The 25,255-nt window shown below is 46.8% G+C and overlaps 1 protein-coding gene across 1 annotated transcript in view; it reads right to left on the reverse strand.

Moving 5' to 3' along the window:
• The window catches only part of LOC146861445 (NXPE family member 2-like), a 474,101-nt gene that overhangs the window by 197,251 nt on the left and 251,595 nt on the right, over nt 1-25,255 (reverse strand). Inside the window, exon 2 of the mRNA XM_085645739.1 lies at nt 24,032-24,177. The gene's annotated coding sequence lies outside the window, so the exon portion shown is untranslated. The remainder of the gene's footprint in view (nt 1-24,031; nt 24,178-25,255) is intronic.

A 25,255-nucleotide genomic window follows, 5' to 3' on the forward strand; every position in this document is an offset into this window, starting at 1 on the left:
CGCTGTTTGTCTCTCCCGCTGCCATTCAACACCATTGGCCGTCGCGGGGGGAGACTACAGCTCCCGTGATCCCTAGCGAGCCGGACTGCTCCAGCGTTCCAGCGCGCCCGGAGGCGCTTAAAAGCGAGTGATTCCTTCGCGTCGCGGGACGCGCGCGGGCGACGCCGGGCTGAGCCCGGGCAGAGGGCGGGCCGTCCGGGGCCGGAAGCGGCCGGGCTGGGCCACACCTCTGACTTGCGAGCTGGCACACCAAGGTACTGTATTGCTGAGTTTCTACCTTCCCCAGAGCCAACCTGGGCCCATAATATACTATACAACACTGCCATCTGTGAGAACTTGAACTAAGTACTGACGTTGTATACTGCTCCCTGGCTATACACTGTTCCCAGGTCTGTGGCATTGCTGCTATCCTCCATTTCCCTTGTGTTCTTACCATGGCCAAAAGGAAATCCATGGAAGGAGGTGGGGGTAATGCTTCCAAAAAGGGGAAGAAAGCAAAAAAAGCCAACCATGCTGCTGGCAACTGTATATTAGATAGGCTTGAAGCTATTGTGGACGATTGCCAAGTCATACTAGAGGATTCTAGCTCTACTCCCCTTAGTATTGGGGACTCGACCAATGATTTGCCATCTAGTCTCTCCATTCGCAAGATCCCTAGCATGTTTACTAAAGCTAGGGAAGCCCCTTCCAACGCACCAGCTTCCCGTACACTTATAGTCCATAATCATGAGTCCTATCAGGAAGACAAACAGGCTGCACAAGGTCTTACACCAGACACCGAATCTCTCTCTTCCACCACTCAGCTTGACCTCACTTGCACTAATAGGTTCGCCATCCTGGAAGATCTAGAGGAGGATACAGCTGCTTGTCAAGCGGCTGGTCCCTCGCCCCCTAATGAAGCTCAGACCTTTGTTTTGCATGGGGTCTCGATGGAACAAAAAATCGACCAGTTATTGTCAGAGATAGTATCCCTGAAGAAGATAGTCATGGAATTGAGCAAGAGGGTCTTTTTAACTCCTATGCAGCCTGCAACGTCTAGTAGCCCTGCGGAGCTAACATCACTTGCACCTCAAACCACCGTCCAAACAGGCCCTTTGTTAGTTACTCGCAAGGCCAAAGATCAATCCCATGCCACAACTAACTTCACTAGTCAGATTACTCTGCCCCCTCCTAGCTGGAGTATACCATCAAATAGGGATGCTGTAAATAATCTGAGAACTGACAAAGTTACCACTCCTACTCCATCTTTAGCTGTAGGAACTGGACAAGGGAGACCCAGTAGCCAGAGGTTTGTGCCATGCCTGAGAGACGATATCGCACCCAATACCACTCTCGCTAGTCCACTGTCCAACCCAACTGTAGTATATATGACTGGGGTACCAAGACTTACCAATAACCAATCTCACGAGAATGTGGACTCCCTTACAAATAAAGCCATACATTGGGTTAGGCATGTCAGGGGTTGTAGGTCTATCATTCGAGAAGACATTACCAAGGCCAGGAGACTGTCTCATCATACTAGCCATTTTGATTGCATTGAGCTTACTCTTTCTAACAGTACCCTGGCCGAGAATTTGGTACTCCTCGAGTATCGCACCTCGGCCCCGGACCATTCTAGTATCCAGATAAGGCGCATTCCGCCTTGGATCCCAAGCAATGCTTTCCCAGCTGGTAGACAGAGGATTCTCAGCAACGATTCCAACCTGAATAGGGTTGACTGACTGGCCCAAAATCGTAACGACATCACCACAGCCCCTGAAAGTTTGTCCCCCTCTTCTCTGCCCTCCCCGTCCTGTGAGATGCCCCCGGTTACACAGTCTACTATCCCACCTGCAAAGCCTATGCCCCTTTTTAATCTTGTGTCATGGAACGTTGCGGGGCTCACCAAAAAGCTTTTGATCCCGGAATGGCACGATTTTATTGGCACATTCGACATATGTGCGTTCCAAGAGACATGGAGTACAACCCCGCTATATAAATCAGGGTATTCCACATATTTCTCACCGGCCATAAGCTCAGGGAAAGGTCGCCCTTCCGGGGGTCTCCTTGTGTGGATAAACATTAAGCACAATTGGCAGGTTCAATGCCATAACAATGTTTCTCCGGATTTGCTACATCTGACAATAAAAGGCACGCACGGTGGCCCCACCCTAGATCTCTTCAACATCTATGCTAGAGGTTCTTTGGGTGGACAGATCTCCCAGACAGTGGTTGCTCTGGAACATGAACTTACACATATCGACCGGAACTCCACTATTATTATCTGTGGAGATTTTAACTGCACTTTCGAGCCCCTAGCCTCAGAAGATTTACTCGGGCTTAGTGACTCAGATCTCACTTGGGGAATCCCGTCTTTGGAACTTGCTCCGATTAAGAAATGGTCACAAAGGGCCATTCAACTGAACGCACTCACACATGAATTTAATCTACGTGCAGTGAATGGCAGATCTATATCCGACAAGGGTGGCGCTTTTACCTTTAACAGATTATCCTCGCCATCACGCATCGATTACATTCTTGTCGATATCCACTCATGGGGTCTCATCATAGATATGGTCGTCAAAAATACAATAGATAGCGACCACAATCCACTATGTCTACAAGCCAAAGACCCTTGGATGATAACACCCAATGTGGCCAACGAATCACCACTAATGGCAACCAAGGAGGTGTCACTGGCAGGGTGCTGTCGACGCCTTAAATGGCATGGGATCTCCCAACATGAGGAGAAGCTTGTTTTGATCAAGGAGCTCCTAGCTAGGAAACTTACTGAACTCCATGAAGCCAGCACTAAAATGGATGATCCCCACCTAATAGCCTCTGTCTATTATGACACCATTAGCAAAATAGGGGACTTCTTTATTGTGGGGGAGAAAGCCCGCCCCAAGGTGGACTCCTCAAGGAGCGGGAACCCTTGGTACTCCAAAGGCTGCAGAAGGGCCCAAATTATTCTGTCCCATGCCTTAAGGAAACAGGACAGAAACCTAATCAGTAAGGCAAGACAAGACTATGCAAGAACATTGAAAGATGCCAAACGGGATTGGGAAGAAAGTCACTGGCAGGAACTTAAGGAGGCGGCTTTAAACCGGAATTCTACAACCTTCTGGGATATTCTGAATAAAGCCAAAAGGGCCAAATCAACAAGTATCCCTAATCACATAGCGGAGCTGCAATGGTTCGACCATTTCTCTGCTATATATGAGGGGGTGACTGCCTCTGATACACCGGTGGCGGAGGATTCGCCAATCAATGTCGAGTTCCCAGCGGAGACTAATTTTGGGATTCACGAAACCATCTTGGCCATCAAAAGCATTGCCCCAGGCAAGGCGGCTGGGCCTGATGGCATACCAGGTGACCTCCTCCTATATGACCCAATCCCCTGGGCCTCATTCATTGTTGTCGTCATGAATGCCATAGCTAAGGGCTGTATAGTACCCGCGTCCTGGAAAGCCGCGGTGGTGGTGCCAATTTTTAAAAAGGGCAATAAGGAGGACCCCGCCAACTATAGACCTATCAGTCTAATTGATGTAATACAGAAGGTAGTTGGCAGGGTTCTCCTAATGAGATTGAGATGCTGGATTGAGAATGGGGATGTTTTATCACATTTTCAAGCAGGTTTTAGACAAAAGGTAGGCACCATGGATCAAGTTTTTAGATTTTTTATGATTTATTGGAAAACGGTAGTCCTAGGCAAGGGAACCCTATATTTAGCTTTTATTGATTTAAAGTCGGCATTCGACCTAATTCCCCGCCAACGTTTGTGGCAGGTTTTATTTCAACTAGGCGTTCCCCATGAGATTCTTGCCTTTTTAAAGCTTTTACATGAAAATAACCATGCCAATATCAGATGGGGGGCCCAAGGCCAGCTTACAGGGAGTGTCGCGGTGAACAGGGGGGTACGCCAGGGCTGTGTGCTGGCTCCCACCCTGTTTTCTCTATACATCAATGGGGTGGTGGACTTCCTTAGAGAGGTCCCTGCCGATGCGCCAGCCCTGGCTGGTGAAAAGATCCCCACCCTCCTGTTCGCCGACGACACTCTCCTGATTTCAAAATCCCCGGCTGGCCTACAAAGAAATCTAGATAGATTTGCTCTCTTTTGCAAATCCTATGGGCTCATTATCAATACTGAAAAAACTAAATTAATGGTTATAAACTCTCCGAGACGTTTTAGTTATACTTTTACCCTTGATGGCACTCCCCTAGACATTGTAGATTCTTTTGATTATCTAGGGATACGCATTGCAAAAGGGATGAAGTGGAGTGCTCACTTGACCAAGATGCTTCTGTGCCACAAGAGGGCTTCCGGTGCCATTATAAGAGAACAACACCTCTCTACTAGTCGACCTGTGGCACCGGCTCTTGTGGTATATGAGGCCCAGGCATTGTCTAGCTCCATGTATGGGGCTGAAATCTGGGGTTACGAAAACATTCACGATTTGGTAGTCTCTGAGAACAAATTTATGAGGAACCTTATCTCCATCCCAGTATCATCCCCGCTAAAACCATTGCTGCATGACCTGGGGAGACACTCCATCCAGGACATTGCACGCCTACGCCCTTTACTATTCTGGGCCAGATTGCGGAGGACCCCTGAACTTGCTAAATATGCGGCAGGCCTAGATGATCTTCTATCAGCAGACACTGGGCGGAGGTTAAAATGGTTCACCCACATAAAGCAAACACTGAAATCCATTGGCTACGAAGATTCCTGGGTATCTCAGGTACCCCCTCAGAAACAGGATCTTAAGGAAGCTTATTGGACTTGGGTAAATACAAGAGATCTGAACAATCCCAAATTGGGGAAGTTGAGTGTGGCTTTCTTAGAACATAAGCCCGTTTGTAAACTTGAGGCATATCTCGACTTCATCCAGTCCCCTCTGGACAGATCCCTGTATGTACGATTCAGATTAGGGTCCCTCCCCCTTAATTGTGTGACTGCTGGTTGGAAGGGATCCCCACTGCCATCTGCTGGCTGTCCGAGTTGCACAGCACCTAGTGAGTCTATCCCTCATTTCCTATTTGCTTGCCAACACTATCGTAGGCCAAGAGCTAAATGGCTCCGTCCGATCTGCAGAATGTTGGGATGTCGTGACTACTGTACTGCGCTACGCATTTTGCAGACGGATACCTCGTCCCTTACAATTGTCTACGGCATTGCCAAGTATTTGGGCTGTGCGTGGCTATTGCGCAAGAAAAACATTCCATCCCAACTGCACTGACCCATTTATGAGATCGACGGCTGCCATGTATTTTAACGAACTCTAAATAACCAAGCATTTTATTCTCTGCTTTTTATATGTTGTTTTTAACTGCTTTTATAACTTTTTAAGACGTTTGTGACTACTGATGTTTTTTATGTACACTTGACCCTCTTTTTTTATCATTGTATGTTGTGCTTTTATGATATTTTATATCGAATAAAGCTTTACCTACCTATCTATGGGCCTGGTGGGAGGCCAAGAATGGCGCAACCGAGGAAACTACTGAAGGGGATGGCACACCGGAGCACGGATTTGGATCCGATGATCTGCCAGTGAATAGGCCAGCGTCTAGGGCTGGCAGCACCCATTCCAGTAGGAGCCTTTCTCCAGAGGAGCTGGAGGAAAATCAGAGGATTAGGGCCCATGAGATTGAACTTTTTAAGCTCAAAGCTCAAGCGGAAGAAAGGAAACTGCGCCTTGACAGTGAGAAAGAGGCGGAGGAGAGGAGGAATGCTCTCGCTTTGGAAGAGAAGAAACTCCAGTTGGCTCATGAGTTGAGCATGAGGGAGCTGGACATTAAAGCCAAACAAGTGGCGTCCAGTCCGAATGGTGGCAGCACACAACCAGTACAGGCGGGTAAAGTATACATACCGAAAGATTTGGTGCAGAATTATCAGAGGGGTGAGGATATCTATGCGTGGTTTAGATCCTATGAGCTTGCCTTGAAGATGAATGAAGTGCCTGAGAAGAGTTGGGGAGCAGGTTTGTGGAAGCATTTTGAGGCCTCTGGGAGGGATGTCTTATAACCCTTAGAAGCAGCAGGGACCTTAACCTACCCCACTATGAAGGAGGCCTTATGCCTCAGGTATGGGCTTACACCAGAACAGTACCGCCAGAAGTTTAGGAACTTCAAGAAACTTGATTCAAGTACGTGGGTGGAGTGTGTGAGTATGTACACGCGTGCACTGGAAGGTTGGATAAAGGGCAGCAAAGTTACTGATTATGTGGGGTTGTGTCACTTGATTAGTTGGGAGCACTTGAGTAGTCTATGTGTTCCAGAGCTGCGCCAGCATCCTTTAGACAGCAAGTTAACTGATCCCAGTGAGCTTGCTAAAGAGGCAGACCGCTGGACTAGCACCAGGGTCAACATAGGGGTGGTAAGTATGCCAGTCAAGGGTGGACAGGGTCCCCAGCAGAAAGGTGGGGAGGACAAGGGTAACAGTAAGGAGTTCTCTAAAGGGCCCCAAAACAGTTCCCAGGAGAAGGAGTCCCAAGCCCCCAAGCCTAAGAGGTCTTGGCCCCCTAAGGGCAACAGACCACCGCCTACTTGCTATGCTTGTAGGGAAGTGGGGCACATCGCCCCTAAATGTCCCAAGAAACCCCCAGCACCAGCTGCTGCTCCAGTCCCAGGGTTAGCTAGTGTAGCTTTGGGAGGGGATTTGATTTCCAGTGGGGAAGAGGGATTAGCTATGATGACCCTTGTCTCGTTAGGAGACCAAGAGATGGTCCAGGATACCTTGATACCCGCTAACACTAAGAAATACGGGCAAAAGGTGACTGGTCAATGGGAGGGAGATAGAGGCTCTGAGAGACACCGGGGCTAGTGTGACATCTGTCAGGTGTCAGCGGGTGTCTGAAGAGCAAGTCATTCCCAATGTGCTCCGCCCAGTAGTGGCAGCTGACACTTCAGTTCGCCTCTGCAAGATGGCGCGTGTTCCCTTTACATGGGGGGGAGTCTCTGGTACCTTGGAAGTCTGTGTCAGTGATGCCTAGCCAGTAGATTGTCTGTTGGGTAACGACCTGGAGAGCTCTCCATGGAAGGACGTAGAGCACAGAACTCACTTGGAGATGTTAGGACTGCCAGCGTGGATCTGTGGATCCACACGTGCCATGACAGCCAGTAAGGGTGGATTAGTAGAACCGGAGCCTGGAACAATGGCCCAGGAACCTGCCAGGAGAGGAAGGGGCAGAGGGCGCGGGAAACCGGCCCCCACTGTTCCCACGGTCCAGGAGGAAGCAGAACCCGAGGGGGATGCCCTGGAACCTACAGGGGAGCAGGTGGCCGAACTGGGGGAGTTGCCTGAGCTGACCCATTGGCAGCAAGAGGGTGGTCCCTCCAGGGAGGAATTCTGCCAGGCTCAGAAGGAGTGCCCTTCTCTCGTCGGTGTGCGGCAGCAGGCTGCAGACCAGGCAGCAGGCCTAGGGTCCAAGGAACATTTGATTTACTGGGAGGATGACTTACTGTATAGTGAGCCTAAGTTCGCTGAGCCCGGGGCAGCCCGTGTGCTGGTGGTACCCGAGCGCTTCAGGAACTTCTTACTGGGTCTGTCTCACGACGTGCCTCTCGCAGGACATCTGGGGCAAGACAAGACCTATCACAGGCTTGTCACCCACTTCTACTGGCCCCAGATGAAGAAGCACGTCGGTACCTTTTGTAAGTCCTGCCAAACCTGTCAAGCCAGTGGTAAGAGCGGAGGGAAGTGCGTGGCGCCCCTCCAGCCGTTTCCTGTAGTGAGCACCCCTTTCGAGCGGTTGGGAATTGATATCGTACGGCCCCTGGATCCCAAGACCGCCTTAGGCAACAGGTTTATCCTGGTCTTGGTGGATCACGCCACTCGGTACCCGGAAGCAGTCCCTCTCAGGACAATCACAGCACCCGTGGTGGGCCGTGCATTGATGGGGATCTTTTCCCGTGTGGGGTTCCCCCGAGAGGTGGTCTCCGACCGGGGTACCAACTTCATCTCTAGGTATATGAAGTCTCTGTGGGAGGAGTGTGGAGTAACTTATAAGTTCACCACTCCTTACCACCCTCAAGGAAATGGGTTGGTTGAAAGGTTCAACCGCACCCTGAAAGGTATGATAATGGGCCTAGCGGAGCCCATGAGACGGAAGTGGGACGTCTTGTTACCATGCCTGTTGTTTGCCTACAGGGAGGTGCCTCAGAAGTCCTTAGGGTTCAGCCCCTTTGAACTGCTGTATGGCCACCCTGTTAGAGGACCTCTCACACTGGTGAAGGAGGGGTGGGAGAAATCCCGTGGGAAAACCCCCAGGATGTGTTCAGCTATGTGCTGGCCATCCGCAACCAAACGCAGCGCTTCAGGAAGCTCGCTCAGGAGAACCTAGAAGCCAGCCAGGAGGAGATGAAAAGATGGTACGACCAGAATACCACTCTGGTAGAATTTCATTCGGGGCAGAAAGTGTGGGTAATGGCGCCGGTGGAGCCTTGTGCGCTCCGTGACAAGTGGACCGGGCCATATGAGGTGGTAGAGCGCAAGAGTGAGGTGACCTACCTGATCAACATGAAGACTCCTAGGCAGCCCCTTAGAGTCTTGCATGTGAACCGCCTCAAACCCCACTTCGAGAGGTCTGAAGTGACAATGCTCATGGCTACAGATGACGGTGGGGAGGAGGATAGTGATCCTCTCCCTGACCTCCTGGCAACCAAGGAGCAAGACAGGTCAGTGGATGGTGTGGTCCTCTCGCCCACCCTGACCCCAGAGCAGCAGAGAGACTGTCGCCAGGTGTTGGGTCAGTTTGCCTCCCTGTTCTCCCTGACCCCAGGTGTCACCAATTGGTGCGTCCATGATGTGGACACTGGAGATAGCCTGCCTGTGAAACAGAAGTTTTACAGAGTAGCTGACAAGGTCAGGGCCAGCATCAAGGAAGAAGTTTCCAAGATGTTGGCGTTAGGGGTAATTGAGCCCTCTAGCAGTCCCTGGGCTAGCCCAGTGGTCCTCGTTCCCAAGAAATCTGCTACACCCGGTGGCCCGTCAGAACTTCGGTTTTGCGTGGACTACCGCGGGCTCAATGCGGTCACCAAGACTGACGCGCACCCCATCCCCAGAGCTGATGAGCTCGTGGATCGGTTGGGAGCTGCCAGGTACCTCAGCACCTTCGATTTGACTTCGGGGTACTGGCAGATTGCCTTAACTGAAGGGGCAAAGGAGAGGTCGGCATTTTCCACGCCAGAGGGGCACTTCCAGTTTCGCGTCATGCCCTTTGGATTGAAAAATGCCCCTGCCACCTTCCAGAGACTGGTCAATCGGGTAGTGACCGGGCTGGAGCAATTCAGCGCCGCGTACCTGGATGACATTGCTGTGTTCAGCTCCACTTGGGAGGAACGCTTGCAACACCTCTGTGAAGCGTTGAAGGCTCTGCAGAAGGCAGGCCTCACTATCAAGGCCAGTAAGTGCCAGATAGGGCAGGGATCGGTGGTGTATTAGGGACACCAGGTGGGGAGCGGCCAGGTGGCGCCCCTACAGGCGAAGATCGATACCATTCTGGCTTGGGAACCCCCCAAGATGCAGACAGAGGTGAGAGCCTTTCTAGGACTCACCGGGTATTACAGACGGTTCATCAAGGGATACGGCACCATTGTTGCCCCCTTGACAGAACTAACCTCTAGAAATCAGCCCAGGAAAGTGAATTGGACCGAGGCCTGTCAAACTGCTTTGTTTTGATGCCCTGAAAACTGCAATGTGCACAGCACCGGTGCTTAAGGCGCCTGACTTTTCGAGTGAGTTCGCAGTGCAAACAGACGCTTCAGAGCAGGGTGTGGGAGCAGTACTCTCACAGATGGACGACGAGGGCGGGGACCAACCCGTAGCTTTCATTAGTAGAAGGCTACTTCCCAGGGAACAGAGGTGGAGCGCTATTGAAAGGGAAGCATTTGCTGTGGTCTGGGCCCTGAAGAAGCTGAGGCCCTACCTGTTTGGGACTCACTTCCGTGTTCAGACCGACCACAGGCCCCTCCGATGGTTAATGCAGATGAGGGGCAAAAATCCAAAACTGTGGAGGTGGTCCATCTCCCTACAGGGAATGGACTTTACGGTGGAACACCGTCCCGGTACAGAGCACACCAATGCTGATGGTCTGTCCAGGTTTTTCCGCCTTAGTGATGAGAACTCCCAAGAGGGTGGGTAGTTCACCCCACTTTCAGCTGGAGGGGACACGTGTTAGACCTGACATCTTTGGCGTGGGGTTTTCCCCTATCTTTTGCCTCTGCTACCTGGATTTTTGATGCTGTGCTGGATTTCGTTTTTGCTGGTTTAGATGCTTTGGACGCTCTGCCACTGCTAATCAGTGCCAGAGTGTAAGTGCTCCCTGTGCAAAATATCATATTGATTGGATATACCTGATTGGCATATCTGTATCACCAGGAAGTCCCTAGTAAAGTGCACTGGGTGTGCCAGGGCTGGTGATGACAGATGCTACTAGTGGGTCTGCAGCGCTGATTGCGCCACCCACCTATGTAGCTCTAAAACAGTGTCTCAGGCCTGCCGCCGCAGGCCTGCCTGCAGTCCCCGGACTGCCATGTCCTCCCGGCCAGTGTCCACACTGGCCGGGCCTAACCCTTCCCTTTTCGTACACGTCAGTCATCCCTATGGAAGGCCCAAAGTACCCCCCTGGGCAGGGTGCAGTGTATGTAGAAGGTAGAGCATGTACTAGTGCAGGTAACATGTTCTGGTAGTGAACAACGGCCATTTTGTGTGTTCACTGCTGCAAGGTTATCTTGTTCCATAGGCTAACATGGGGGAGGCTGGTGCCAATGGCTATCCGCCTATCTTCTCATAGGAACAAGATAAGACATGAGTGTTTGATATCCCTGAGCTCAGCATTTAATAACACATCTTTTAGGAGAGGTTGTTTTTAAATCCTGAGTTGGAGAATAGTACTTTTTAGAGAGTAGCTGTTCTCTTGTCTGACCCTTCTGTGTGCCTGGGCGTGCTTGTGGATTGACTGTCTGGCTTGAGAGTGACAGGGGCTGCGGATCCCCCGGGAGGTTGGCTGAGTCAGCCCTCTGCTGAATGGCGACATTTGCAAGGAGAGTGGAGGGAGGAGATAGCACCTGGGATTGAATAGGGCTGTGCCTGCCTGCCACTCTGCTGGCTCCACCTCCTGCTGGGCGGCTGACGACTCTGCCCCTCACTCTGAAAAGAATGTAGAGGCCAGGAAAACAAAGTGCTCCAGCAACACCCAGAACTGGATCAGACCGGGCTCAGGACCCACTTGCACAAAGACTTCAAAGACTTCTAGGGGTATAAGTATACGACCCCTGACAACAGATTTTTGGATTCTACCATCAAGAGGAACCTCTGCTGAAAGACGGACTGCTGAAGAACTAAAGGAAGATTGCCGTGCTGTGTGCTCTAAAGGCTGACCTGTTCTGCTGTACAACTGAAGCTGAGGAGGAGAAGGGGTCTTGCTGTGTGCTGACCCTACCCACTTGACTAAACGAGACTTGGCTGTGTGCTGTGTCTTCAACTGAATCTCCAAGGGCCTGAGAAGAGCTGGCCTCCTGTTTCGCAACCCAGGGATAGAAAGGTTGCCAAGAACTCAAGACTCTGCTGTGTCCCCCCCTGCGCTGCTGTGTGCCGCAGGGACCGTGGACTGTTCTACCAAGCTTCTCAACTTCTGCCTGTGAAGTGGGCTGGCTGCTCTCTGTCTTGCTGGAGAGTGCCGCACTGACCCGGGCCTGACACCGGTTGCCGCATCAAGAAGATCGACGTGCTCATCGGCACGTGCCTTGCCGCGACCCGGGGGCCTGAAGCAGATCGAGAGTCGTACTTCCCTGCTCTACGAAGCCGCGCTGTGATTGGCCGACTCCGGTGATGTCGACATCGTCACTGGGGGCTCGTCGAGGGAGCTGTGGGAACCTTGCACCGAACAGCCCGAGGAGCGCTTGTACAACGAGTGCAGCGACACCGCCGGAGCAACGTAGCTGCCTAAACATCAAGAGCCTACAAACTGATTCATTCTCAGTGAGTACCGAATCAGACAAGAGACTAGAGACTATCGTCTTACGATCCCGACCAACCAAGAAAGCGAATATTGTGTAAACCTGTGATGCTTGATTTCAACTGCGGAAACTAGATAAAGATATATTATTTTTGATATAACTCACCTGTGTGGTCTAAGTTTGTGGTGTGCGGAGGGGGGATCATTGTGGTGTCTACGTGCAAATACCTTACACATTGCCTTGGGGATAAGCCTGTCTGCTCGAGCCAAGCTACCTAGAGGGTTAGCAGGGGTTATCTACCGTGTGTGTCCCTGTACCCTGACTAGAAGCAAGGGTCCCTATTTGGTCTAAGGTGTATACCTCTGCCAACTAGAGACCCCCAGATCTAACAGAATGCCACAAGTTAAAATTCAGACGACTTAGAGCTCCATCTCATGCTTCTTCTATGCAAGACACATCCAAAATGCAAGCATCCATTACCAAAGAACTCTTCAAGATGGTCAAGAAGTTCATCAACCCCACCAAGGGGATGTATTAAATCTCACTGATAGAAAACAAAAGGTGTCAAAGAAACAGCACATGTGCTGTCTAAGCAAGTCCTAATAAAAAAAAGGGATGAGTACACATGCCTGTCAAAAACGTTGTTTCCATTGGGAATCCTTTTGTACATTCACCTGAATTTCCATACCTTGCTCTAGCTGCAGTTTGGTCATGAGCTTGAACAGTCCTTATTAGTGGGTTGGTTAATCACTTACAAATCCGAGCAGACCAGAGTTGTTCATGAGTCATTAAGTCAGACGCTGACTTCAAAGCTATAAAAGCCATGTATGATGGGATGTATAAAATGATTATCAAGTCCAAACTTAACACGTGCTGTCTAATGTTCTTAATGCCGTGACCCAATTAGGCCTACCGTCGACTTGGAAATCTGCTACCATAGTCCCTGTGTTTAAGAAAGGAATCAGCAGGACCCTACCTGCTATAGACCAATTTCCCTGTTAAGCTTGGTGGTAAAGGTGATAGGGCATATCGTCCTTCAGCAAGTGGAAGCTTGGGCCCAGGCCAACGATATTATCTACTCTGTCCAATATGGATTTAGGGAAGAGATGGACACAATGGAACAATGCCTGAACCTCAACCTTATTATAGGGAAATATGTTGTGGCGAAGCATGGAACCATTTTCCCTGCATTTATGGACCTCAGTAATGCCTTTGACCAGGTGAACAGGTCTAGGCTTTGGGATATTCTTGGGGTAATGGGATTGTCAGCTCAGTTGATCAATATTCTTAGAGCTCTACACACGGATGTAAATGCCCGCATCAGATACGGCACAGAGGGAGAGACAACTGAATCTTTTAGCCTCCCGTAGGGGGTTAGGCAGGGATGCGTGATGGCACCAATATTGTTCTTATTGTATAGCAACAGCCTAAACTCCTGCTTGAGTGAAAATGGGGCTGATCTGCCCAGGGTAAAGTCTGTCAGCGTGCCTACCCTGTTATATGCCGACGTCATCGAATTGAGGGCCAGAACGGCTAATGGGTTAAAATGTCTGGTGGACCAGTTTGTGAAGTTCATGGACAGTCTGAACCTAGATACTAACATCTCAAAGACTCATTATATGGTCTGCGGGAGGAAGACAGCCAAAACAAGACCCATTAACATTAAAGGGTTAAAAAGTTACAAGGGTTTCTACCTTTTCCTACCTGGGGATAATATTCGACCAACAGAATAATTGGGTTTCTTGCATTTTCAGTCGCTGTTCCAAATTCACACAAGCCTGTTGCGCCTTGTTTAGATTTTTGCTGTCGGTGGGTAATAAGCCCATTCTTCTCCTGTTACAAATCTACAGAATGAAGTGTCTCCCAGTCCTGACTTATGGTGCAGCCATTTGGGGGTACCTCAAGTGTAAGGGGACCCAACCGGAAGAGTACCGATTCTGTAGGAAACTTCTGGGGTTGGGTCCAAATAGTTGTCACCCATGAGGAATTGGGTTTGAAGTATGTGAAGGATCAGGTTCAACTGCTACTCTGGATTTCTGTTTGGGTCAAAAAGAGATTGTGGTTCAAAGGAGTGTGATTGAGGATTGTATGGAATGCACGTATGGGCAAAATGTATCATGGATAAACTACATAAAATCTGTTGCCCGTTCCCTTGATTGTATGAACATTTCCAATAGGCCACACCTCCTTAAAAAGGGTTATTGTGGTCCTTTTAAGGAACAATTTTAAACTAAGGTTAAAGAAGAAAGGGAAGCTTGGGTGTTGGCGAAAAATTCCATGAGATCCTTCCTACTGTTGAAATCTGTTATCAGTGCTGACATTTATCTTACAGCAGTTAAGCATCCCAGGGACAGATCTCTGCGTACTATATTTCGTTTGGGCACTATCCGTAAAATGATTTGTTTCCCTCCAGGTCAGTTCGATCCCCATGCCCTTTTAATTTGCCCGTGACGACAATTCTACCCAAACCCCAATACATCTGGTTTTATTTTGTAAAATGTATGAATTTCTGCACAGAAGGTACCTACTACCACTTTTAACCCCTTCAGTGCCCGTGACGAGCTGGACTCGTCATGGGCCGCGGTGGCGCTGTGCCCATGACGAGTCCAGCTCGTCATAGACCCCGCCCGCTAATGCAACGGCCGGCACTGGGCGGGGAAAGGGGCGGGCACTGAAGGGGTTAAAAGTGAGGGCTTTTACTCAATTTCAAAATGCCTTTTTATAATTACAGTTCTTACCTGATCAGACGGTGATGTCAGCAGTTATTGGTTATCTAAAAGGCGCCTTACATTGGAATAAAATAATGTGTGCCTAGTAAGTAATAATGTATATGTTAGGTTGGGCGGTTGATTTTTATAAGGTTCTTATACGTTCACAAATTGTTCTATTTCAATTAATTGTATTGGTTTGTCTTTAATAAAGTTTTTAATGTTTTTATATGGCTCTTTTTAAGTCTTCATTTTTTATGATAATAATGTATAATCGAATAAAGATTAATATCAATCAATCAACACCTGGTGTCTTGTACCCACGCCATTCCTAAAGCCAGAGTGGTTGCTATTTAAAATGCCGTTAATATCCACCAAGGCCTGCATGCGGTGCAGCAGCACTTTTCCATAGATTCTTTCATCCTCATCAAATAAAGAAAGGGGTTCATAATTATCTAGGTCAATAAAACGGTCTTTCTTATATGTAGGAATGTTGTCTGTTAACCACCTAGCTCTACAGATGACTCCCTTCATAGTGGTTGCAGTAAATAGATTGCCTGAAGGAGGATGGGGGTGGCATACATTTTGATCAGCTTAATTCATACCCAAAGGAGAATTATACAGTCCTGGAGCATTGCTTGGTTTTTGCCTGTCAAAGCTCCCTACGCCTCCTGAATTACAATTACTAGACTAGAAATTTAATTCCTATGCATCTTTTCTAGTAAATCTTGGATCTGCTGTTTGAAAGGAACACAAAGTTAAAGTTGTAGATTATAAAAACATAGGAGGCACAGTGTACAGACCACTAATACTTTTTACAAATGTGATAGCCATCTAGTTTTGGAGAAGCTTCCCTTTTTCATACCACAGGATATGGCATTAATTATTCCAACCAGCATTGATTTCACTAGTAGCTCCGAGGATGGGGACATAGTCAGCACTCTCTAGCCCAGGTCAAGGGACTTTGAGTAGATGGCTTTTTATGCTAGCTTTTCATGCTGTTCCAATCAATCGGCGCTTAGCATCAATTCATGTTAGTGAATTATAACTCACTTTTGCGCCGTTCACACCGAACCCTTCCTGTCCTTCAAAAATTGTGTAAATACCATGTTATTCTCCGCAGATCTGAATATAGCACTGTTTTGTAATTCTTATGCGCAAAGGTATTCAATCAGACCCAGGGTGTAAGGGGTTATATGTATTCCGATAAAATCACACAGAGTAGACCTTTTAACAATAGCAGAGATGTTATCCTCTGTCAAATCATTGTAAAATCTCACCTATAAAGAGTCATTAGGCAATGTTTTTCCATGTTATTTACAATGTACTTTGATAGTAGCATGGAATTTGACATTGCCACTTTAGAAGTAAATGTGTGAACGGCAATTGAGGATTGTTGGGAAGATCAATGTCCAGCACAAAAGTTGGTCTCCTACACCAAATATTCCTCTGCCTTGTATTGTATTTTAACCTTTATACATAGCTTAATACCCACCGATACGGGGTGCTGAACATCTTGCCTACTTGGGTACCATGCTACACCATGCAGGGTGTGTGATTGGAAAGGTGTTGTCTTTGGTTTGATCCTATGCAGGAAGGGAGTCCATGTCATGCATAGTGAAAACCGAGTTGTGGTTTTCGTGTTATGGGGTGCAGTGCTCAGCAGTGTGATGGGTGAAGAAGTGTGAGTGATAGGTGTGTGGTTTGTCTTTTTCAGTAAACTGGCAGCTTTACCAAGCCCTAAGGTTCCCTTTATGGTATTTCTAATGATCATAGATCAATTAGCTAATTACTACACTGGGATATGATATTTTTGTTTAGAGTTCATGAAACATTGCTGAGCAGGCATAGGTTGGAGAGAGAGATGGTGGAGATATCTCCTTGGGATGGGTTTTGTTACAAGCATCCCTTATATGATTGTCATTGTGAGATGTCAAGAAACAGTTATAGTATGTAGCTAGTTTGGAGCCTGCAGCGATGGACTTAGGGTCCTATTACGAGTCTGGTGGTCCGAAGACCGCCAGACTCATGGAGGCGAGTCGGTGGCGGATCCAGCCACCGCTGCACCGGCGTTCTGACTGCCGGATTATGACCAGGGCAGTCGGACCGCCTTGGGACTGTCGGCTCTACCAGGGAACCGCGGTTCCCTGATGTTGGAGTGGAAGTCAGAGACCACAATATCATTGGCGGGACCGCCACGGTGCCTCTGTTAATGGCACTGCCCCTTTAAAAGAGGCACCACCATGGGACCACCACACCACCTGCTTGCCAGACTATTTGTTAGCCGTAATGTGGCGGGTGGGTGGAGCGACCTTCGGCGCAGCGGTGGCGTGGCGGTTTCCACCACTATGCCACTGCTCCACTGAAAGGTCGTAATAGGCCCCTCAGACTCCTCTATTGGCCAGGGGTATGTGGCAGATCTCTTCAGTTATTCTAGACCTGTTCAGTTTAAGATGGTGGCTTGTGGCTGTAGATTGGTATAGTAATGGGTGGGGGACATTACCCATAATGGTTTTGTGTTACATGAGTGTAAGAGGGTGATGCAGTTAAGGGTGCTATTACGCAGCATGTTTGAAATATAATCAGCTGACAGATTGGTGAGTGCTATGTTTATTGGTATTACTGGAGGCCAGGAGATTTGAAACACAGCAAATGAAAAACTAGTGAGTATCCATCGACCTGGCCAATCATCCCTGGGGCCACCTTTGGATTTTGGGCGCTTTTCCAACTATGCCTGGCCACTGCACGAGCTTGGATACCTGGAGGCATACTGTGGGTTGGCTCTAAACAGTCCAGATGCTTTTTCCTATTCGGCCCAGACAGCTAGGTCAAATAGATTGAGCCGTGGAGAGAGCTGGGAGCACTTTGGCAGGTGTACAGAGGTAAACTAGATAGGAGGACTCTGACACCCCTCCTATCAGATACTACAAACAATCTACTGTGAAACTCTGGTGGATAGTAAGAATTTCACAATTCAGCCTTCCAGGTTACAAAGGCATTGTTGGTCTCGCCCATGATGTGTTCCTTTATTTAATGCTGTTCGCACAAAGGGAAGTTAGAATCACTTCCCTGTTGCATTCAGCCAAACATTTTCACTGGCTTGGCTCGCACCCTACACCATACACAGCCTACACCTATATATTTGACACAGATGAAGGTGAAAAGGCCATAGTTAAATTGGATTTGCTGAGCCTTTAAACAGGAGAGGCCAGTAATCACCTCCAACTCAACAAGACAGGCAAAAAGCCTTTCCCTTTAATTATAAATGATGCTGCCACTGCCACCAGTTTCACGAAGCTAGGCAGAGAGGACAGTAGTCACTCCTCTCAAATGAAGGCACACATAGGTGGCACCCTTGAACACAGCGCAATGTCTGAGTTCTTAGTTCATGTAAATGAGGAAATCCTCAAACACAATTGTCATAATCATTGAGGTAGAAATCAAAAACCTATTTGTAACACACATGAAAATGATGTAGGGCAGAGGTATGTGTTCTCCGGAGCCATGGAAGGGACATTTCTATCCCAAGAGACTGGCAACTGGACCCCCTGAGATGACTCCAAATTCGTATTTATGTACAAAGTCAGGATCTAAAGCTTACATTTATCAATGGTAGATTTCTCCTAGTTTCTACATAAAGTGGAGCACCTGATGTATGACTCTGCCTATGGAGGGGAAAGAGAATGCCAATCTAGTGCCCTCAAGGTCTTCCTCTTTGTTTAAGTACTTCTCATTCTCCTCTCCTTTTGATGGACAGTTGGACCCCTTGGGGCTCCAGGTGCATTTTGTTCTTCAGCTCTGTCTTTGTGTCATCTGAACATACTTTTCCTCATCTCTCTCATGTTCTTCTTGCCTCTCAGCCTCTTTTTGTGCTGCAGTTCATTTATCTTGCACTAACTACCAAGCTGGGTTCAGAGAAGGCTTCAGTGTTGGTGCTACTGAGTGATGTATATACCATATTCTGGATAAATGTGACATGCTTAATCATGGTGTTAGACCTATTAGATGGCGTTGATACAATCAACGTGGAAGGCCATCAGACACACAAGGACCATTGAAAATCAGGGATCACATTTTGACTACAGGCAAAATGGTATGCAACATTCCTCAGAGGTCTATTTTACGCAGTGGTTTAAATGATAAAAAAAAAGTGCAGGTACTAATTAAAATAGAGGTTTGCCAAGTGGGCAGGGCTAGGGGCGGGCTGAAGGGAAAGATATGATCATGCCTAATGACTTCTGTACAAGCTGAAGCACATGTCCAAACACACGAGAAATGCGTTCATGGCAATAAAACAGATTAACCCATTACACGACATGCTCCTCGGAAGCAGAGCGGCATCTGCCCTGCACTGGAGGAGAAACCTAACCTGCGCCTGCCGTCCTCTGGATCATGGTATCGGTACTCTCCCTGGCTACAGAGAAGTGCTGGTACTGAAGGCAAAAAAAATCGGAAGTGCCGGTACTCAGTACCGGTGAGTGCCAGCCCATTTAAAGCACTGATTTTATGGTCCACTCTATTCAATATGTAAATGGAGCTATGAATCCTAACCCTATACCACACAAAATTATGCTTAGAAATCTTGACATTCTTCAACAGCCCCAACCTAAGAAACTGTCTTTCCTAACTTCAAACATGGATATAGGAGCCTTCCTTCTTCTAAACACCCATACATCTGAATTCCTTCTTTCTAAAGTAAATTTCGCCCTTGCCTTCTTGACCCATTACCACTAGATGGGTTTTCACCTACTCCAGCCCTTCAGTCAAATTATTAGGCTTTGCTCTAAAGTGGCCTCTTAAAGTAAACCATCATAAAAGAAGGTGTCAAAACTAACTAATTGTAATCTCCACACCTTATAGAGAATATGTCAGTCTTTCTTCACAGATCAGCTTACAATAGCTAACCACTCTTTTTTTTTTTCAGTTTAAAATGCTTTATTGAGATAACTTGAAAGAATACAGAAATACTGACCAATACATATGATCTTAACAATGATGAATGAAGGAGGCAGTAGGCCAATATTATCTAATAAGTAAACAAAAAGCATTTATAAGGTTTTATGGATGAGAGGGGGGGAACAGAAGAGAGAAAGAAAGAAAGAAAAGAAAAAGAAAAGAGGAGGAAGGAGAACAGAAGAAAAGAAGAGAGGGAAACAATATGAAGAGGGTAGGAAGCAAACAAGGCAAAATAGAAGAAGTAGATAAAGAAGTCAAAAAGTGATTGTCAGTTGAGTAAAGGAGAAAATAAACAATATAGGAGATATGATAAGGAGGACAGAGCAGAAACAATCATTCATGGAGGTTTGAAATTCTCAGAAGAGCAATGTGAAGTGCGCCTCGACGCCATGCGATCAAGGTATGATGTGAGGGGCAACCAAAACAAGTCTCTATTAAGAGAGGGAGTGGAGGAGGCAGCAAAGCGCACATCAAGCCTATGATGATGACAAAGGGAGTTCCACCAGCATTTTATGGATAGATTAGTGAGAGATTTCCAGTTAAAGGCTATGTGTTGGAATGCCAGGGCAAGCATAAGGTCTAATAGACCAAAGCAGTCTGAGGGGATATCTAAGGAATCAGAAAGGCTGCCTAAAAAAAGAAGAGGAATAGAGTAGGGGATAGATATGGAAAATAGTCGAGAAACATAAGACCAAACCTCACGCCACAGAGTAGCAACAGGGGGGCAAAGAAAGAGAAGGTGAAGAAGATCAGCATCAGAGGAACCACAGGTCCAACAATTAGAACCATGAGTAGGGGAGAAACGAGAAATCGAAACCGGGGAGAGATATAATCTGTGATAAAGAAAAAACAAAGACTGAGTCAGGGAAGCAGAACGAGATATTTTCAATGATCTGGACCAGATTTTATCCCAAAGAATAGTCGACCAGTCACAACCTAGATCTAACTCCCAAGCGCACTCCAGCTTAGATTTAGAACGGTTCAGAGGAGGGGACGAGAAAGATTTATAAATAAGAGATGCTTTGGGCAGATTGAGCAAAATTTGAAGGAGAGGAGGCTGGGAGATAGGAGATGATGAAGGAGGGAGGGAATAGTAAACATCGAGAAGGAGAGTCATGAGAACAGTGAATTTGCGAAAGAAAGACTGAGGACAGTGAAATACAAGACGAAAGCTAGGAAAGGAGCGTGGGATAAGTCCGTCAAAGAGCTGCTTAACCCATACGAGACCCTTTGACCTCCAAGAAGACCAGTAAATAGGCCTATTATTTAAGAGGATAAGTGAATTATACTAAATAGGGGATTCTAAGAAGGATTCACGAGTGATAGGAGTAGAACAAACTAAAGAATGCAGAAGGGAGGAGGTATGTTTGAATAAAGGAAGAGAGGTGAATGGGTTTTTAACAGAGAAATGTATGATTTCAAGAGGAGAAAACGGAGAGAGTAGTGAACGCTCAATAGAAAGCCAAAGAGGATCAAAAGGAGAGGGTTGTGAGATAAGCCACCTAGAGGCCTGACGCAGAGAGAAAGCTTTATGATAGAGACGGAAATCTGGAAAGTTGACTCCACCGTTCAGTTTAGGTTTACGAAGGATGGCTAATGCAATCCTGGACCTCTTATTCCTCCACAGAAACTTAGAAAGGCAGGAATCAATGCGTTTAAAATGGACATCCGGAATGTGCACAGGGAGCATGGATAAAGTATATATGAGAATGGGAGATACCATCATCTTAATCGAGTCAAGTCGACCCCACCATGAAAGATAAAGAGGGTTCCAAGAGGATAATAATTTATCAATACGGGAGAGAACTATAGACATATTCAATTGAATGGACGTGGCGATGGAATTTGAGAACCATACTCCGAGATATTTAATTTTAGAGGAGTTCCATGCAAAACCAGTAGAAGAGAATTGATGTGGGAGGCAATATTTTGTAAGGGGAAGAATCTCAGTTTTATCAGAGTTGATCTTATATCCAGAGACTTGTGAGAAGGAGGTAAACTCAGATAGTAGAGCTGGAATAGATTGTTCAGGGGCAGAGATAAATAAAAGGATGTCATCAGCATATGCAGAGAGTTTCAGATGCGTCTTGCCATACAGAAAGCCAGAAATAGAAACATTATTTCGAATAGACGTCAAAAAAGGTTCAAGGGCAAGAACAAAAAGAAGTGGGGATAAGGGACAACCTTGACGGACACCACGTTGGAGAGGGAAATACGAAGAGAGATGGCCGTTGACAAGAACAGATGCCTTAGGGGCTGAGTAAAGCAAGGAGATAAGGGAAATAAATTTAGGACCAAAGCCATGCCAACGTAAAGCAGCGAACAAAAAGGACCAGTCCACCCTGTCGAAAGCTTTCTCAGCATCAACAGAGATAGCAGCAAGAGGAATGGAAAGAGACGTGACTTTATTTAAAACGTTAAGGAAGAGGCGAGAATTGTCTGAAGTGAGTCTACCTTTGACAAAACCACACTGTTCTTTCCCAATGAGATGGGGCATAAGAGGATCCAGACGTAAGGCAAGGAGTTTGGCGAATAATTTATAGTCTACGTTGACTAAAGATATCGGACGGTAATTTTTACATAGTTGAGGGTCACGACCTTCCTTGGGGATAAGGCAGATCGTGGCCTCATGGAAAGAGCCAGCTGCAGAGCCGGAGAGAAAAAAGGATTGAAAAAGTGACAGAAGTTTAGGGAGCAAAAGATCAGAGAAATGCCTGTAAAACTCAACAGAGAAGCCATCGGGGCCCGGCGCTTTGCCTTTGGTGAGAGTCCTTAAGGCACTATCCAGTTCAGTGATAGAAAGGTCGTGCTCAAGATCAGGGAAATTAAGATGGGAGGTGGAGGGGGTAGGGAGCTTTTCAAAGTAGGATTGGAGAAGAGAAGGGGAAGGAGGAGATTCGGGTGTGTAGAGGGACTGATAAAAAAGTTCGAATTGGTTAAGAATCTCTTGTTCCTTATGAAGAAGTAGGTTATCCGAAGAGTATATGGAGTCTATAGAGGTACGCTCTTTGCGGGTTTTAAGATAGTTAGCTAAAAGCTTACCTGATTTATTGCGACCCCCATAGTAACGTGCACTGCTCCGAAGCAAAATTGAAGAGGCATTGTCAGTCGTGGTTTTGTTAAAATCCATTTTAGCACGTATAAGGTCTGGCAAAACAGATGTGCTAGAGGAAGTATAGAATTTATGCTCTAAAGATTTAATATGAGCCAACACACTTTTCTGCTTTTTAAGAAAATGTTTCTTCTTTTTAGAAACAAAATCAATAACAAAGCCCCGTGCAGTCGCCTTAAAAGAATCCCAAATAACATGAGGGGCCAAAGAGGGGTCGGAATTAAGTAAGAAGAATTCATTAGCAAAGGAAAGAAAAGAGGAAGAGAAAAGAGGATCTGTGAGGAGGGAATTATTAAATCGCCAGCGGGAAGGTTTAGGGGGTGCAGGGAGAAGATCGAAGGTAGTGACAATAGGTGCATGATCAGAAATAACTATGGGTTCGATAGAGGAGGATAAAAGATTCTGAGAAAGGGATTGAGAAAGAAAGATGTAATCAAGGCGGGAGAGGGAGGCATGAGGAGGCGAGAAGAAGGAATAATCAAGGGTGTCAGGGTGTGAAAGTCTCCATGAATCAATGAGATGTGACTGTGAAATGGTGTCGAGAAATTGTTTGTGTGATTTGTGAGGATTAAAACGGACAGAAGATTTGCGGTCAAGAAACGGGTCAACAATCTGATTGCAGTCACCTCCTAAAACAAACATGGTATCTTTATGCTGAAAACATTTCGAGGTAATTACAGGCCAAAAATTACAATCAGGGTGAGTAGGGCCATAAACATTAAGAACAGTTAGGGATACAGAATTGATTAACAACTTAGCTAATACCCATCGACCATCAGTGTCAGTATCTTGGGAAACAACTTTACATTTTAACCTTTTATGGCATAAAATAGCAACACCATTTTTTTTATTAGAAGAGGGAGAGAATAAAACCGTGCCCACCCAGCTTCTTTTCAACTTAAGCGATTCCGCTTCAGTAAGATGAGTTTCTTGTAAAAGTACTACATCGGGGTTGTAAGAAGCTAGGTGGGAAAGGACTCTCTGTCTCTTAATCGGGTTAATAAAACCTTTTACATTCCATGAAATAACTTTGAAGGCAAAAACAGTAAATGTTGAACATGGAAAGAAAGCCACAATAACAGAAAATAAGAAAAAGATGCCAATAAATACATATGAAGAGAAGAAGGAAAAAGAAGAATGGAAGGTGCAGCTAAAAGGGGATGAGATAAAAGATGTAATAACAGAGTAGGCAGAGCAAAGATAGGAATAAATAACAGAAGAAGCGAAAAGGAAGGGGAAGAAGAGGAAGGACAGGAAGAAGGAAGTACAAGAAGAGACAGTACATATCCAAAAAGGACAACTGAAAAAGACATACCTGAGAGGGAGAAAGGGGAGATAATGGGGTTATGGAAGGATTCGACAAGAATGACCACCCAAAGCCAGGAGAGCCAACTGCACCAGGACGGGAAGGAACAAAACGAACCACATGGGATGGAGAATAATAATAATACACCAGCCAATCTAGGGAAGGAAAAAGATAATGCAAACAATTAGACTAAAAAACGACAATATAAAAGCAGAGAGTATACATAGGAAACGAAAACACAATCCACCAACTAATAAAAAACAATGACAAAGGCGACAAAGTGAAGCCCACACCAGAACATTAACCGAGAAAACCTGCAAGAGAAGAAAAGAGGTTAAGATAGTCAACCATTGGCAGCATTGGAGGTATCCATGCCAGCATTAGTCTGAATATGAATGAAATTTTTAAGTTCGGCAGGATCATGAAAAGTCCACGTCTGATTCTGATGGGTCACCTTGAAGAGGCAGGGATGGAATAAACCATACCTAGCACCCAGAGAGCGAAGAGAGGGTCGAAGACTCAAAAATTCCTTTCTTCTCGCAGCAGTAACATTAGAGACATCTTGCGAGAGGAACACCCTCTGGCCCATCCAGGAGACTTGGCGCTTGGATCGGGCTGCAGAAAGGACCAGAAGGAGATCAGTGAACTTCAGAAATAGGATGATGACTCCTCGTGGTTTAGCTGAGGTTGAGGAACGAGGACCAAGTCTATGTGCTCTCTGGATACTAAGAGAAGTAGTAGAAGGGATGTCCAAAAGTTTCAAAAGAAAAGAAGAGAAAAATGCAACAGGGTCATCTCCCTCCAAAGATTCCGGCAGACCATAAATCCGTAGGTTATTCCTCCTGTTTCTATTTTCCAAGTCCTCAGTGTGCTGTTGAAGTGTGAGAACAGACTTTTCCAGCGAGGAAATACGTTGAAAGTTAGTGTGGATATCTGTAATCTGCTGCTCCACGGAGGATACTCGGGTGTCCATAGTCGCCCATCTTGCCTCAAACATTTGCATTTTTGTATTGGTCTCTTCCACAAACGGGCGTAAAGCGCGAATCTCCTCCAGCAGTAGTTCCATAGAGATAGGAGGCGACGGTTTATCGGGAGGAGGAGAATCTTGCTTCAAGCGCTTAGAAGAAGTAGTAGGAGGAGACGCTTTATTAGAGGCTGATGATGATGGAGAAGGGCGAGTGGGAGCCGCTGCCGCCATTGTATCTGTAAGTGAGGAATGATCTGCTGTTGAGG

Source organism: Triturus cristatus, chromosome 3_1 (assembly GCF_964204655.1).
Source record: "Triturus cristatus chromosome 3_1, aTriCri1.1, whole genome shotgun sequence".
Lineage (NCBI taxonomy): Eukaryota > Metazoa > Chordata > Amphibia > Caudata > Salamandridae > Triturus > Triturus cristatus.